This window comes from Gallinula chloropus, assembly GCF_964237585.1.
Source record: "Gallinula chloropus genome assembly, chromosome: 1".
NCBI classification, from domain to species: domain Eukaryota; kingdom Metazoa; phylum Chordata; class Aves; order Gruiformes; family Rallidae; genus Gallinula; species Gallinula chloropus.
Genome location: NC_140085.1, coordinates 6,281,264 through 6,299,927, shown reverse-complemented (window position 1 = coordinate 6,299,927; position 18,664 = coordinate 6,281,264).

Here is an 18,664-nt window from a genome sequence, read left to right as displayed (position 1 = left end):
TCCCATCTCCAACAATAACAGCAACTGAGGTCAATAAAGACCAGATGAGACCTCATTTGTTTGTCTTCCATTAATTAATGCATTGCGTGCACCTAAATTCAGTTTCTGGAAAAACAGTTGTTTTAAATGAAATGCCTCAATTCCCTACACAGCCAGGACAGAAATAGTACCTTTGCATATGCCTTCCTCACACAGTGAAAGCTAGTTTCACCCTGGAGCTGTGGCTTTGTGCATTAAAGTGTGGTATTGTGCTCAGTTTCAGCTTTGGTCCTGCTCTGGGTAGAGCACAGCTCTGCAGCAAGGACACCTTTATTTCACAGCTAGTGGAGAAATAGTGATGAGTCTGCTGGTTCTTATGGGAGGGAAACTTTGTCAGCAGATGAACCACAGTCAAAGGAAATGCAGAAATCAACACTTATATGAAAAGAAAGTTGACTGAGTCAGCACCTTGACGTGCTCCTTTCAGTCTATAGGTATGTTGGTAATGGGCAGCGTAGAGTACGATGCGTGCAGCAGAATGTAAACAGAAACCACAATGTATATCCCACACCTACAGTATGCAGAGAAAAACTTTCTTGCCTTTCTCTCTTTCCAGCTGCAACATGCCTCAGGGAAGAGTGGGCCTCAAGGAGGCAGAAAGTCCCACTCCAAAGCGGGTAAACTGCATATAGGCTGCATATTGGTTCCCCCTCATACAGCTGCACAGCCATCTCCCTGGAATGTAACAGTACTATACATACCCTTCAATTCCCATGAGGACTGCTGTCAAATTTGGGAAAGGATCTCATTGTGCAGAGAGCATCTCCTGAGCTGGGCATATCTTCCCTGATCCACCCAGCTCCCTGATAGGCTGAATCCATGTGGAACATAAGAGGTGAAGGCATGCTGGATGTGAGATGAGTGCCCTGCTCCCATCAGCTTTTGCTTAAATGTTACCTTATGTTTTTTGAACTTGTCTGCCTCCTGTTTAATATCCATTGAAATAGACAGAGAATTTGTTTTCCACAGATGAAGTAGCTCTTTTATTAAACTAATTGACTTCCTTAATTCTAGAGGAAACTAGAAAAGATGTCTTGAACATGGAGGTAGATTTATATTTGTAGGAGGTGCTAAGGGAACCTAGTGTTATTCCTTGTAATACTGAAATCCCTATAGATGTCAAGTCCTCCTGCTCAAAAATGGTTATATTTATATTCCTCATACATATTGTATATATCTGCAGTTATCTAAATCCTTGGATGTCTCTTGAATTAAACAGACATTTTGCATTATAATTCATGTACATTACACTTTATATTTGCTGTGCAAACTAAACTCTCAAACCAATGTAAGGCTACTGCATAACAGGATATCAATGTTTTCTACATATCCCAGTGGAATATACTGCAAAATATTCTGCTGTGTTCCAAGTGAATAGAAAGAAGCACATGATAAATGGTATATTTACCTACATATCCATAAGGTAGAAAGACACCACGGCATGAATTTTATCTGTTGTTGCCCTACAACCTATAATGAAAATTGCTTATGTGCCTGTGTGATGAGGGACGAAGACTTAAAAGTGATTTGCTAGACCAATTTATCCATAAGTCTGAGACAATATTTAGTCAAACTAGTCAGATTCATTCTTACTCTCCTTCCTAAATCTATCAGTCAGTCCCCCAGTAATTCCTGCTATTTTTATGTAGCGTCTTCCTGATAGTGTGCAGCCCAGGACCGAAAGCACTCTCACTGCAGTGTTTGCACAGCACGCTCAGCACGTTCCAGTATTGTTTATATATTCAACATGAAGTTTAGCACATAAACAGCCTGAAATATGGTGGCAAGACTATATGCAGATCACCCAGGATCCTGTAAATACTTAGACATGTGGAAGCTTTGAAGATTCACTTTGATCAGCACTTTGATACCAATGCTCGCAGAAAGAATACTTCTCTCATCTGGATTAAGTAACTTCGTGCATCTTAGAAGGGAGCGGTTACAGCATTTACACATTATGCTCTATGAAGCTAATGTAGATATTAAGGAGGATTTATGGATTTTATTTTCATAGATGGTAGATATTATTGAGTTATGACTTGGCAAGCACAGCCTGATTTTGGCATTTTTATTTTCTGTACAGAAATTTACATTTGCAGAGTGTCTAGGGTCTGAGCCTGGACTGTTAATAAATCAGGAAAAAATCAATGTGAAATGAATGTAAGCCATAAAAAGTAATATAAGAACAAGATAGATCATTAATGATATAAAATCCCGTATAAGTATCACAAGATAACTTCAAAAAGATAACTGCACAAACATGTTTTGAAAGGGAATGTTTTGAATATTTGGCAATAGTTTTCAAGAGTGATGTGCTTTTGAGAAATTTCCTGACTACAAGTTGATTATGTATCACCTTCCTTCTGTCTCTCTAGCATGTATAAAGAAAGATTGGGGTTTTTTTCATTGCTCAAACTTAGTCCTAACACCTAGAGTGGGACAGGTGCTTGTTATGCAATTTGCAAGTTAACATAGTCCAGCCTAGAGAGAACTTATTTTTGGGGCTGTGAAGCTTGATCAGTATACAATAATAAAAATAAATAAATAAATAGATACAAAATATTTCATCACTCATATCTTAAGACAAAGAATCTTTATCTGATTCTTATATTTGTGCTTATATCTCTATATACATCTTGCATACAAGTTCGAAACTATGAATGCCATGGATGTGATTTGCCACTTATCTGAAAGTGGTAAAGGCTGCAAATGGGGACATAAAAGTTGTAGCTATGATACAGAAAATACAGCCATAGACACACTTTCCAGTGATATGTGTGAAATGGGGAGGGACACAATCTTCACTACTGTTAATTTCAAATTATAAGCTAAGGCAGTTTGCAATTTTGTCTCTGCTGCTAGATTCACAATCATGATATCCCATTAATAAATGGAAACGGTCCTTTCCTCTCCCATAGCTCAGCCATATAAACAAAGGAGAAGGCTAAGAAATTAATCTCGTCAGTTTAGCTGTTAAAATATTTGGTGTTTCTTTTGAGGTAATTGCCTAGGCTTCCCCTGTAGTCAGTTGAGAGAGATAACTTCAGAAGAAATAATTCCATCTCTATCAATCAGAAGTGTATCCTAGCAAGGGATCAGCTGTCCCTGCAGAAAACTTAGATTGCTCGTTTACTCCACATACTAACTTCTAGATGGTTGAAGTCACATTAAACGAATCCTAACTGACTATACAGGGGAGTTAATGAAGGTGTGTAAGCACAAAGTTCTGACAAATGCTCAAAGAAATACTGAAAGATTAAAGAGGCAGGTTTAAAAAATACATTAAACCTTCAGTTAAGGGAGTCTTAGGTGTTATGTGTAGGAAAAGCAGTGAGAAATATAAGAGAGAAATTGATGTATTATAAAGTTGATGGTGCATTTTAACAAGCTGATATTGTCTGCAAATCATCGGTGTTGACAAAGTTACTAAAAATAATTTCAGCTCTGTATTCGGGGTTTTTAAAAACTTTTAAAAAAAACCTATAAAAATTAAGTAGGAAAATAACTTGTAAAGAATCAAACCCCCTGCTGTTTTGGTTAAGACAGGCCAATCAATTGGTAACTGAGGTAAAGGGAATTGTATTAGAAGTAAAATACTTAATTTTGGTCAAGTTTCTTACAAACTTCATGTTCTCTTCATCTTTATCTTCTGAAAGGCACTGTTACCCTTTGAGGACTGATTCAGAACAGAAATTCTGTTCTGTTGTGCACTATATTTAAGCAAAGAAAAATAATTATTTGGAGTATTTTTAGACCTAGAGCGCCAATAGCATACATGTTATGCTAACTAGATTTTTTTAAACCAGTTTTTAATTTCTGCTAGGAAGCATTACTCATTCTAAGAATCTGTAGAGAGCCCCATGAAAATAAGACTGATTATCTTGCTGATGCAAGGAAAGGGAAACATTATGATATAAAACATAGATTTTGAGAAATGTCAATGGAATAAGAGGACTGTCATGAGAATCAAGACTGAAGCTAGGAAAATGCTCAACCTTGCATAGGAAGTAAATGTTCTGTTTGCAATTACAAAGAAGCACAAAGGTTTTTGGTATTCATTCTAATGTGTTCAGTTAGATGGGAAGTGATGAAAGGCATGCCAATAACTGGCTCAACCACAATGACTAACTAAAGAACTATGGTGCCATAGAAGCCAAACTATAATTGGGGAAAAATTTGGCATTTAATTATAAATTAATATATCATGCTGGTTGGATGTGGTGCTGATTCACAGTTAAGATTCTGATGCTCAAATTTCTCTTCTCATTCACACTCAACAGTATCCTACCACCTATGGCCACTCAACCTCAGGAGTTATCTTCTCAGATCTTCCAGGCTTAGTGGAATATATAGGGTATATAGCTTGGTGAATACATGTGTGGCAGTCTTCTCTGTAAGACAACACACCCAAATGGCTGGATTTAGGAGACAGGCTGTTTCTGTGTCATGCCTGAGGTAGGTAATGTTTATATTACTAGGAGACAAGAGGCTGCCGGAAATGTCTTTAATAAGGAAGTGAAATAGAAAGTTGGCCACATATGGTTCTTAAAAATCTGTATCACTTAGCATGGTATACTATATCTATATTAGATCCAGGATCTTGGATGATTTCCAAGAAGGATAATTAGATTCCCACTACTGAGACAAAAATTACCTTCACTTCCCATCCTAAATGGTGTGGTTTGAGCAGCTCCCACAGTTTTGTCTGGGTCAGTGGATGAAAAAGATTCCTTAAGTATATAACCCTTTCCAGCACATGGATCTTTAAGGATGCCTCACAGTTTCTTGATGTTATGTAGTTTTAAGGCACCACTGGTCATACAGATATGAAAATCTTACTTGCATATGTCCTTGGATCTGGCTCTGCCTACACAAAACTGCGCATGCAGAACTTTGCAGCTAATGCTTTGGTACTGTGGTTCTGCAACACAATGTCCATTAATAACAGTGAATAGCTATTTCTGTGAGTGTAGTACTTAGTAGGGCAAATGATTCAGAAAGAAAAGCTGTTAAGGTCTAAGTAACCAAGGAATACATGGCAATTGTTAGACCATCAAAGAAATGGCTTTCACTTTTCTATGGCAGTGATGTGCTTTTCCAGACATGTGCATTAGTATAAACATGGCTTGAGCAAAACCTCGTTGAAATTAGACAAGGGAACAATTTTTTAAAGCTTAGTTTGGATCAGATTAGACAAAAAGCAGAAGTAATAAAAGGAATATCTTGAGTGCTAGGACCTTCTTATCAGATGTATCACTTAGAATAGAGGAACAGTCACAGAGATAAGTGGAATGTGCCCTGTTTAGAAATTTGAATGGATGAATTGAGGAATAATAACTTTGTTAAAGCACATGGACCAACTCACTTTGTTCCTGTTTCAAAGCTCAGAAGAATACTGTAGTGCTCAGCCTTTGAGCAGAGGGCAAGACTTGACCCAGGAAGAACGATTCACTGTCTTCCAGGTCAGAGATGCATAGAAGATATTTCTTTTTAATCTGTGTATTTACTGCACCAAATGGGGATCAGCAGAAATGGCTCTACATGGAGTCACCTGAAGAAACAACAGAGAGGAAACCTCCAATCAGGATCCTTAGTGCTTCTGGCATTGCTAAGCTCTTTTCTAGGTTTTTTCATAGATTGTTTTTACTTGCTGCCTGTCATCTCCTGACTGTCTCCAGAGCAGAGTACAACAATCCTGAACCTCTCTCATCAGTGCAGTCTGCTCCTGTAACCCGGGGCACACCACCCTAGGCTGTGATTGACGTAAGACTGGGAGGAGTGGTTGATACACCAAAAGGCTGTGTCATTCAGCGAGACCTGGACAGTGTAGAGAGTTGGGTGGAGAGGAATATAATGAAATTCAACAAGGGCAAGTGTAGGGTCCTGCACCTACAGAGGAATAACTGCAGGCACCAGTACAGGTTAGGTAGGGGTTGACCTGCTAGGAAGCAGCACTTCAGAGCAGGACCTGGGAGTACTGGTGGACAAGGAGATATACATGAACCAGCAATGTGCACTCATGGCAAGAAGGCGAATGGTATCCCTGAGTTCATTAAAAAGAATGTGGCCAGCAGGTTGAAGGAGGTTCTTCTTCCCCTCTACTCTGTCCTGGTGAGGCCACATCAGGAGCACTGTGCCCAGTTTTGGGCTTTCCAGTTTAAGACAGGGAACTACTGTAGAGAGTCTGGTGGAGGGTTACAAAGATGATGGGGGAACTGGAGCATCTCTCATATGAGAAAAGACTGAGGGACCTGGGGTTGTTTAACCTGGAGAAGAGTGGGAAGGGAACTGACCAATGGTCAGGTGGATGCCTAGAGGAAGGGTCCAAACTCTTTTCAGTGGTTCCCAGTGACAGAACAAGGGGCAATGGGCACAAACTGGAACACAGGAAGTTCTGTCTGAACACAAGGAAAATCTTGTGTGTGACAGAGCACTGGGACAGCCTGCCCAGAGAGGTTGTGGAGTCTCCATCTCTGATATTCAAGATCCACCTGGATACAATCCTGTGCAACGTGCCCTAGGTGACCCTGCTTTAGCAGGACTAGATGATCTTCAGAGGTCCCTTCCAGCACTTACTCTTGTGTGATTCTGTGAAGACACTGGAGGAGCTTTACTAACCATGGATGTGAAGCAGACTGCCCAACATGCCTGAAGTCAGTGGCTTGCTGAATCAGACCTCATCTCGGCATTTCTTTCTCTAAATAAGGAAAATTTGAATTCTCCTGTTCAGTGGTTACTTGTTTTTCCTAGCTGTGTCATAAATTCACTACGGAAAGAATGAATTTTCATGTGTCAGTATAGTAGCCGATATCATTTGTACCTCCAGGTGTGCTCTACTACCAATATTAGTGTTATGTTTATTGACTTAATAAACCAGTGTTGTCTGAAGCAATAAAATTAATGACTGTTGTGTCCTCTTCTAGGTAGATTAATTACTAGTTCATAATTTAACATAGCTAATTCTAAAATGAAAAGTAGCAATAAGAAAAGTTTGTTCAAAGCTTATCTTCACTGGCCTTCTATAAAGTCAGATCCAGAGAAGGGGAAGAATTCTTCCTAAGGTATCTATACAAATACTTAGGCTGTCTGTGGAAGAAGTCCCATTGCATCTGTGTGGTTGCATTTTTCTGCACTGAAAGGTCACTGATAATTACAGAGGAGAGGCCTGTAATTTTTCATCCAGGAATTAAATAACAATAATTGCTAAATATCATTTGGGAGAAAGAAGGGGTAGATTGAGTACATGAAACCCATGCTCAAGAGTCAGAGCATACCTATTAAGTGAAACAAATCTGCAAAGTTATAAATGGATACAAAGACTTAATGTGAAAAATTAAATGCTGGGTCTGACATCAATCTGTCTCCATCGTAAGTGTGGAAGAAAGGAAACTAAACAAATGCCATGAAATCTCCTACCTTCTTTTAAAGACAATTGTTAAGACCTGGGTTTAAGAGACAGTATTTTTAACAACTCTGAACATGAGTCCTGGAAGAGTGTGTTTCTCACTGGGAGTCAAGGGTACTTGAGCTTCTGTAATCATCTGTGATGTCCGTCTTTAGAGAATTTACAGATTGTGTCTGAATTCCCATATGTGCATTCTTGTCATGCCAGTGTCTCATTTTCAGGCTCAAGTTTCACTTTCATTCAAGTTTCAGGGGTTGACTTTCAACATATATTGCATGAAGGTTTATTTTCTGCCAACATAGCTGGATCTCTTAGTTGTATCTCTCTTCCTGTGACTTTTTTTTCACATATGTAATGTTAACTTGCTTGTGTCCACTTGGTATGGCATCACAAAAATCACCTTTCCCCTCCCCCCATTTTTATACCAATTTATTGTCTTTGCTTACTGCATTGCCATGCATCATATGGGAACCATTCCCTTTACTTTCATGGATCTTCATCACCTGCAGCCTTGTCTATCATCACTCTTACGTGGTGGACTCTTGTTTCTGGTTAAGTAATGGGTACACCTTCAACTTTGCTGCTTACATGCGTGCACCCTCTTCTGTCCTTCCACTTTCACTGTCATACAAGCTTTAAAGCTGATTTACATAAATACAGTTACTTCATTTTCTTCCTCAAAAGTTTCTTTCAACATATTTACAAACAACTTGTCATGTGTTAGCACAGCTATTCAGTATGCCGACCAGTACTACCTCATTATTTCCTCATATTCCACTATCTAACTGTTGATGATTTCTTATATTTAAATTTTCTTGGGGCCATCAAGTGTCTTCTTTGTTTTCTTTGTGATTTGCTTTGTACAGCAAGCAGCCTACTCTGAATGTTTGGTTTGGTTTTTTTTTCATTTTCTGATGCCTTTTACCTTCAAGTTCACATAAAATAGACCAGAAAAGTAAATTATTAATTCTGTTTTCAGGCCATCAGGGAGGATTTCAACATTTGTATCACTATCCAGTCAAACAGGACACCCATGAGTAAAGAGTTAGATATAAGGCAGTGGAATGAGTCTGACTGGAATATCTACTTATAAAATGGGAAACAGTCCACTGGGCCACTGAATCCAATCTGCTCATCACAGGCACCCACACCATATAATCCCTTTCAAAAACTATTTAATACCCCTTCTTAAAGCCAACTAGATTCACCATTTCCTTTATTATTCTTACTGGAAGTCTGCTTCAGAAGCTCACTCACTAGAGGATTAGAAAACTTTATCTAATTTTCAGCCTAAATTTATTCATGGGCAATTTATAAGTATTTGTTCGTGGACCAACATTGTTCTTAGCTTAAGCAGTTCTTCTCCCTGGTGTTTACCTACCTGATAAGTTTATAGAGAGCAATCATATCCTGCCTTCGTCTATGTTTTGCAAGGCTAAACAAGCAAAACTCTCTTTGTGTTCTTCTGGAAACACCATGTTTCTGTGCTCATCTTAACAGTCTCTGCTTGTATCTATCTATGTTTGAAAGCATGTTTCTCATATAGGAGTGATCATCACTGCACCCAGTTTTCCCAGCAAAAAACAGTATGACAAGAGTAGCAAGAACAACAGAAATGCTTTTCACATCCCTTCTCACAGTTGCATCCAACCACTCCAATAATCTTGTGAACTTTCTGTAACCTCCTTCTGATCCACCTCGTCTGTCACTGTATAGCCCACCTTGTTTCCTTTTATCTGACCTTCCTCACAGTTTCGGTATTAATTCCCACTATTTCCAACAGCAGTAATGATTTCCCATATGTTACCAGAGGAAATAGTTTACTAAATTCCAAATTTCCCTTAACTAGATAATAATTTATCTTGGTTCTGATTAAGCTTTATTTGTATAATATTTTTGCTTTTATTTTTCTTTACCAGAAATTATTATTTTCCACAAAATATATTCTAAAGTATTATATAATTTCAAATGTATAGTTTTCCAAGGTTAATTTCTTAATCATGTGATTAATTATACCTAGTTTCTAGTCCACTTACCTGGCTTAGGAAGTTTCTCATGTATGATTACACATGTTGGTACTGTCAGAGTTGTGTGTGTTAGTAATTATAACCAAATGGTCCTCCTGTTGGGAATTTGTTTCTCACCTATTTTAGCTACAACAATTAATTTTCAGATCATTATTTCCATTAGTCAGCCTCAGGACCTGGTTGAACAAGGGTCTGAGCAACTTTGGCTAATCCTACTTTGAGTGGGGAGTTGGACTAGACACTGTCTGAGGTCCCTACCCACTGGAATTATCCTAGGATACTATCAAGGTAAGGCATACAATATTTTTTGGTCCTGTGTGATATGACTACCAGCTCCTTTAAAACCCTGGGGAGATGAACTACAAATGGCAGCTCCCAACAGATGGGAACATAAGGAAAGACTTTCTTAAACTATCAGAGATTAGAGAATATGTGAAGACCATCAGTCCAGTCTGGTGGGTGGGATTTACTAGTCCCTAAATCACTTCTGAATTCCTAAACAACTTTTATGCTTAAGTTATATTGTTAAACTACTTCTGGGAAAGGTGAGAAGCAAACATTAAACTAGCATGAATTCTCCCACCTGGAGTTAAGACGGTCCCTGGATACTGAAGAGAAATTAAAAAGATAACCCTAATGCCTCAGTTGAGTGTAGAGATGAAGAGAGATGGTGACAGTGCTTGTGTTCACTTTCTTCCCTATGTCTGGGACTTAAACTGACCCGAAGTCCTGTGTAATTTGTAGTAGGTAGAGCTTTTATCAAGAGTTTTACCAAATTTCTTCAACAACTGATCAGGCTGGTCACTGTTGTTCAAATACAGCATGTAATCTATAATCTCCTTTTCCCTTTTAACCTTCACAATGGATGGTGCTGAAATGATTTTGACAAATGTTTCAGCTGATTCACTTGTAGACAGTGTACCTGGCACAGTTAGGAACAATGAAAGACCCACAGATGATAAAAGTTTAAGTGCAAAAATCTATCTGCTTTCTATTTATTTTATACTCTGCATTACTAAACCAATACAAGAGGGACCTAATTTCTCCACTAACTCTGTTTAATGAAGATTGAAATTTAATAAACATGTAAGAAAGCTGCATCACCATGAACTAAGAGACTTCAAAATATGACATTTAGTTCATTATTTATTAACCTATCCCCCAGGAACATGACAGAGGGAATGCAGACTATCCATATTAGAAGCTGTTTCATCTTTAAGAGATAATGGAGACCCTATTTCCTTTTCAGAAGATTTATATTCTAAAGAGGAAATGAGATCTAAGATGCAAAATTTATATCACTCATGAGTTCTTTTTTCCCATCAAAGGTAGAAAGAATATTCTCTTACAGACCGAATGTGCTTAGCATCATGTGCTTTAAAAGTACATGTTTATAAATATAAGAATTTCCTACCCAGGAAAAAGTTAACAAATGCACATGGGGTGAAACAAAAGTAAAAAGGCAATAGCCTATAGATATTAAAAAAGAAAACCTATGAAAAATTCACAGTTAAAAGAATGGAAACTGGGTATCTAAACATGCTAAATATACTATTTATCGATACTGAGACAGTATCAGCTATGCAAAACTTCTCCAGCCTAGCCAGAGATATTACATTATGCAGCATGGCTACTCCTGTTTTTCTTCAATACATCTAATTTTCATTTCCTGATTTGAAAGAAATGCAAGACCCACACTGATAAGAATAACAGCTTGCGGGCCATAAAATAGAACGCTTTCTACTCATTCTGGGATGACTCCCAATTTAAGTAGTGTGACTGTGGTCAGAATCCGGCACACCCAATTAACTCCCATATCTGTAACACTCTTTTCCAAATTACTGACTTTGTTCTGGAATCTGAGTCCAACTGGCAATCTTTATGCCTCTTGGGAGTATCCCTGAAATCTGCAGAGCTTCAGTGGAGCAAAGTGTTTGCTGACATGCATTAACCTGAAGATAGCAGCCTAGACCTGTTAATATTTTTGGAAGTAGTTCTGTGACATTGAATAAGTAGACCTGGAATCTCAAATAAAACCATTAAAATACATCATTAAAATACAACTTCTACAATATGAACTTGAGTGAAATAAGTTGATACATGCATATGTGCTAGACTTCCTTCTTCTTATTGGGAGCGATCCACAAACTAAAAAGTAATTCCAATAAACTGCTTTAATGACATGGCCCATAAATGTACTTGACTTACTTTTTCTCATTGACAATGAAAATGAGACAGCAAATTAAAGGTATGATTTTAAGAAAAAGTTACATTGTCAGGGCATGAATTGTTTTAATACCTTACCAACTGAGCCACTGGTACTTCACAATTCATGAACAAATTTTCTATTACTACAGAGTCATGCTTTTATTGACTGGTATAAAAACACCATTTGTATCTTTTTTTATCCTGCTGTGTTTCTATTTTATTGGAAGTGTCCTGTAAAAGGTATAACATCAGCTCAGATTACCAAGAAATCTATAAAATAGCTTCCTGCTACTACCTTTGGTGCAGATTGAAAGAATACATTATGATCCCACTGAGTAAATGATAAAAGCTGTTATTCACAGGCAAACATGATTTATCCTCACCTGTTCAAAATTCTGAATGTACCCACTTTATTATTAAATTATGAAAACATTTCACTCACATTGATTAGGAACACAGATACATTATTAAAGAGAGGTTATTAGGAAGCATGTATTCCAAATTTAAGTTCTGAGGTTTGTGACTCATGGTAGGACCACAGATATTTCATGCAAATGGGAGTGGACAGATACAGCTTCATAATTGTTCCATTTCAGCACCAGAAATACATGTTAATATTTTTGATTTGTGATTATAAATTGGAAAATGTCATTGCCTCATTCAGTTTCTGGGTTTTTTTTAGATTGGATATTAGGAAAAATATCTTCATTAAAAGGGTTGTCAAGTACTGGAACAGACTGCCCAGGGATGTGGTTGAGGCCCCATCCCTGAAGGTATTTAAAAGATGTGTAGGGATATGGTTTATTGATGGGCTTGGTAGTGTTACATTAATGATTGGACTTCATCTTATAGGTCTTTTCGAACCTAAATGATTCTGTGATTCTAACTTAAGTTTTTACACTTGTCCATTAAATACAGATAAAATTGTAAAAGAAAATTGGATTAAAAAAATATCTATTTCTTTAATATAGGAGAGGTTTTTCTTTTTATTTTTCTCTTTTTTTTTTTCCCTTTGGTGCACCCTAGGATTATAACGCATCTCTACTGGGTCTGGCTGAGATGGAGTTACTTTTCCCCATAGCAGCCTTCATATTTCTGTGCTGTTTATTGGCAGTGAGCAAGGTGTTGATAACACACCAGTGTTTTGGTTACTACTGAGTAGTGTTGGTAGACTCCACAAGTGTGAAAGATCTTGTGAGGGGACACAGCCAGGACAGCTGACCCAACTGAACCATAGGATATCTTCTCACCAATGAAAGTTAAGAGACAGGAGATGGAAATGGGGGCATTTGTTACTTACATCATTTGTCTTCCAGAGCAGCTGCTGCATGTACTGAAGCCCTGCTTCACACACAAGTGGCTGGACCGATGATGTGAAGGAAGGAATAAACGTTTTGGTTTTTTCCTTTGCTTCCACATGCAGCCTTTTGCTTTTTCTTTATTAAATTGCCTTTTTCTTCACCAACAAAATTTTTTATCCACCTTATTTTTCTCCTCTCCCTGTCTTGTTCAGGAGGGAGGTGATAGAGTAGCATGGTGGGCACATGTCCAGCTGAGTTCAACCCACCACAACACCCATTTAAAGGGTATAGTTTGCTATTTTCCAGTTCTATGCCAAGCTACATTAAGACTAGTTACCAGCTCCAGGACTAATTTCTCTCTAATGCTGCCAAGTATTGGTTCAGCATCTAACATTATTACTTTAAAACATGGAAGATATGAACAGAAATTTGGTCTGGTTCTGTTAGTACAATATGTGATGGCTAAAACTGTGGAAAGTACTTAATTTTACACAAATTTTGTTCTTAATAAAATCAACAGGTCAAAACCTTACATGTTTGAAAACCTCACCATGGGTAACTATTAGTCACAGCCAGACAGCATATGTTTCTGTCCTCTAGTCACTACAAAATACAGTTTATTTGCAAGAATGCCATTGTGCAGAGAATTGGACTGAGCATTTAGATTACATCTGTATGATATTGCTTTCAAAGATGCCCAGACTTGAAGGGTTCATAGAAAGTGTCTGTATTGTGGGTGCGTGTATGTGTGAGCACGTTTCTTTTTTATATTAAAAATGGAGGCATATGGAAAAATGGTCTCCCTGTATGCTGAATAATTTATGCCTTCCCTGTCTTCTCCTGGTTCCCTTCACACTAATGACTGGTTTAACGCTGATGTACATCAATTTACAATGTAACAATGTAGCTTTGGATTGCTTTCAAGTCCAGATTGCTTTAAAAAACAATAAGAATACATGGAAGCATAAGAGCTTTGCAACTAGCAGTGACAGGATGTATACCAGGGCTTGGACAAACTGTACATTATTAGTTGTGAGTTCTCTCTGGTTTTATTGAACACATCTTTTTAATATTGCATTGGTTTTGAAGGATAAAATGTGAAAAATATTTTTATTATTTTCTTTTACATAAGAACTGCTCAGAAGCTGGCTGTTGAATTCACCTTAACTCCTTGCCTCCTATCTGGTTTGTATCTATATCATACACATTTCTTCTAAATGTCAACTGTTAAAACTCTTTCTGCGTGCTTAATGTAAATAAAATTATGATGTTTCCAATGCCCAGTGCTAGAGCTTTACTGACACCTGAGCTACCTCTCTGTAACCCTTAGAAAATTCACCTAATGATCTCAGTGAGTCTTCTAAATCCACTTGATGAGGTCCCTGGAAGTTATGTCTTAACTGTATCTTCACAAATGCAAGATAAAAACCTTTTCTAGTTCAACTAATAAAAGGCAGAAATATTACTCATCATTTAAAGGCTCATCTTTGTTATATAAAATCCTAACCGAGTTCATTTATATCAACTGAGATGTATTACATTTACAATGATTTTATGGACTGTAGTAACTTACTTAATTTATTGTGCCTTTGGTACAGTATGAAGAGAACAGTAAAAGTCATACTTAACGCTTGGATCTAACTTTAATCTCTGAAAAAGGATGGAAATATAATCTTGTTCATTTCAATGATTAGAGGGTAAAGTGTATAGTTTATTGCTTTTAGGTTTATTTAGTTCACCCGGCTTTCAGTAAAGAGGTCTGGCAAGGTGTTACTACTGCTACAACAACAGGAGAAAAGATGTGTGTTACGCTGAATTTGGTAATGTGAATGCCACAGTAATCCTGCACAAGACGGCTATGAAACCAGTACTGTAACAGAGGCACGTCTCTGCACCTTTAGCAGAGTAACGTTTTGACCCCATTTAACCTATTTTTTTTCTTTTCATTCATGAAGAAGAATGTCAGGTTGCAAACCTGCTACTGAAAGAAAAAAGCTACACAGGCCCAGACAAGTCACTGTAAGTGTTAGTTTAAAAAATGTTCAATTCATTAAGTACATGCCACAGCTGAAAAGAAGATAAAATCCCTCTCTCCTTTTTGCTATTGCCATTGTGGCTGTGTGATCCACATTCCAGTTCATCAGCCCCATTCCCCATCCTCTGAGACCCCAGGGTAACAGTCATTAATGCCACTTGAGTATTTGTGATGCTCCTCTTACTGCATTCAGGAGAACTGGTGGAAGGCACAGGGAATCTGAATCATTTCATGTAAAGAAAGGTTAAGTGGAAGAGAAGACACATAACTGGCTCCTCATAGTAGTGAACTGACAATTCATACCTAGGGTCAACACTAAGCAAGGTCCTGAACTGCAGTATTGCCTTGTTGTCATTCAGATATTTTTATATGACAGGAAAATTACACTTTCTAAGATGAGGCAGTGCAGAAGAATATTGAGCTATCATTACCAGTCCCAAGTCTTTGTATCATGTTTGGACTGTTGTGGGAGAGCGAGAATGCTCTTTCAGTGGGCTGAAAATCATTTACTGCGTGACCATTCCTTCAGTCATTATTTTCCCTCATACAAGAGCACTGACTGTTCTGTAAAAACATTCTATAGCTTAAAAAATAGTTATCATGCTCTCTCTCTCCTTTGTAATGCTCTCTAGGCAAGCAAAATTCTTGTGTAGGTTATACCTAAAAGAGTATGTCACGGGTGCAATGTTCCACATTCCATACAGATGACAATAAGAAGTTCACCAACTTCAAAAGGAGCTTTTGGAGCCAAATATTCAGACAATGTGAGTCTGGCATGACACACTTGAATGAAACATGGCAGTTTATACTAGCTGAGGATCTTGCCTTTCTCAAAAGTAAATCTTTTCAGGGTTATGTAACTTGGTAAATCCAGTTGTGTTTATTGCCAATGACAAAACTGAAGCATTTCTACACTACTATATCAGAAGATCTGAACAGAAAAGTGTGACTAACAACTGATTTGCAAACTTGAAGGACACAGTAATCAGAAGGAAAGAAGCCTAAGTGGGAAAGAAAAGAAAAGAAAGCAAGCAAAACAAAAGCATTGCTGAGATGGAAAGTTAACTACACTTGGGAAGGAAGTGGCAACAGCAATTACAATTTTATCATTTTTGCAAATCAGCAGTGCTCCAAAGACTGAATCTTGACTATAATATTGACTCACAGAATCATAGCGTCATGGAATCACAGGCTGGTTTGGGTTGGAAGGGACCGTGTAGTCCCATGTAGTTCCAACCCCCTGACATGGGCAGGGACACTGTCTATGTTGCTCAAAGCCCCATCCAACCTGGCCTTGAACACAACCAGGGTGGGGGCATCTGTAGATTCTTTGGGAATCCTGTACCAGGACCTCACCACCCTCACAAGGAAAAATGTCTTTCTAATGTCTAATCTAAACCTACGCTCCTTTAGTTTAAGGCCATTCCCCCTCAATCCCTTGGAAGTTGATGGGATAAATAATTCTGGAAATCTTTTTGAAACACATGAAGGGCAAGAAGGTATTTGGGAGTAATCAGTATGGAATTACAAAAGGGATATTATGCTCAACTAACCAGAAAGCCCTCTACAATGAAATGACTGGCCCAGTGGGTAATGAGAAAGTAAGAGATGTTGTTTATCTCAGACTCAGTAAGGCTTTTTTGACAGTGTCTCCTAAAACAACTTCATAAACAAGCTGATAAGTATGGGCTAGATAAGCAGACAATGAGGTTGATTGCTGAACTGTCAGGGTGAAAGTGTTATCTGCAGGAACATAAAATTCAGTTGGAGGCCAGTTCCTTGTGGAGTACCCTGGGGGTTAATATTGGGGCCAGTAATGTATAGAAGCTTATTAATGACCTGAGTAAAGGGTCAGAGTATGCTCTCATCAAGTTTGCAGGTGATACAGAACTGGGAAGTGTTATGGCTACACCACATTGTGTCACAGCCATCCAGAGGAACTTCAGCAGGCTGGAGAAATGGGCCATCATGGACCTCATGCAGGTAACAAAGGGAAATGCAAAATCCTGTATGTGGGGAGGAATGATTCGACATACCAGTACTTACTGAGATACAAACAGTTGTAACGCAGCTTGGAAAAGAAGGATGTAGGATCCTGTGGGACTCCAAGTTGACCACAAGTCAGTGGTGCACCCTTGTGGCAATCAAGGCCAATGGCCTCCTCTGCTGCATTAGATAGAGGACGCTCAGCAGGTCGAGGGAGGTGAGCCTTCCCTTCTGTTCAGCAATGGTGAAGCACTTCTGGAGTGCTCTGTGTTTCCCAGTGTAAGACAGGCATGGATGTACTGGAGCAAGACCAGCAAAGGGCCACAAAGACCTTAAGCAAGGGTTTGGAGAAACCGTTAAATGTGGAGAGGCTGAGAGAACTGAGGTTGTTAAGCCTGGAGAAGGGGGGTGTCATCAACATGTATAAACAACCAATGTGGAAGAGCCAGATTCTTCTCACTGATGCCCAGCAACAGAACAAGAGGCCATGGGCCCACTTTGAAATACAGGAATTTCCATCTAAACTAGTTTACTGTGAGGGTCATGAAGCACTGAAGCAGGTTGCCCAGAGAGACTGTGGAGTCTCCATCCTTGGAGAAAGTAAAAAAAAAACCCACATTGGCATAATCTCTGGCAACTGTCCTGGTTTCAGCAGGGATAGAGATAATATTCCTTCTAGCAGCTGGGGTAGTTCTGCGGTTTGGATTTAAGATGAGAATCACGTTGGTAACATACTCATATTTAGTTGTTGCCAAGCAGTCAAGGACGTTTTAGCTTCTTGTGCCCTGCTGATCAGGAGGCAGGGGTTGCCCAAGAAGCTGGGAGGGGACACAACTGGGACAGCTGGCTGGAACTGGCCAAAGGGATATTCCATGCCACAGAATGTCACGTTCCATTTATAACTGGAGGTGGGCTGAGTAGCAGCTGAGCAGCAGCTGAGGGCCTGGTGAAACAGCTGAGGATTTTGTGTGGCAGGTGGGAGCCTGGTGCAGCATTGACTTGGGGGTGATGTCTGAATACCCGCTCTCTGGTAGGAAGTGGTGGATGAATTCCTTGTTTTATTTTGCTTGTGTGTGTGGGCTGAGAGGCTGGGCCATTTGCAGAGTCTCACATAATGAGTCTCACATAATGACTTTGGGTGGAGACAAATCATGATGTTCATCAGTTGTTTTGTGTATGTATTATTAATATATAATGTTATCTTCCTTTTCTGTGTGTTCTATTAAACTCTTTTTATGTCAACACACATATTGTCTCACTTTTAAGATTCTGTCCCCCCATCCAGATGGGGCAGAGTGAGCAAGTGACTGTGTAGTATTTGATGGTTGGCTGGGGCTAAACCACAGTAACAACCTACAAGTTGACTCTAGTTTGAGCAGGTCATTTGATCTAGATGATCTCCAGAGCTCTCTTTTCAACTTCAACTATCCAGCAATTCTGGGATGCAAATATTTTAGTGCAAGGAAATAAGATTTAATTTTGTCATCTCCAGTTTATTTTGTTCTTGATACTGTTTTATATTCTCAAAGATATTTGTATTGCAGAATGTCCAATGTAAAATTCAAGGTTTCAAAACCCCAGATGCTGAAATATGGAAACATTCCTCTTTAAAAGGATAGAAAACACACAGACCAAAGTTCCCTGATAAACAACATCAATGAAA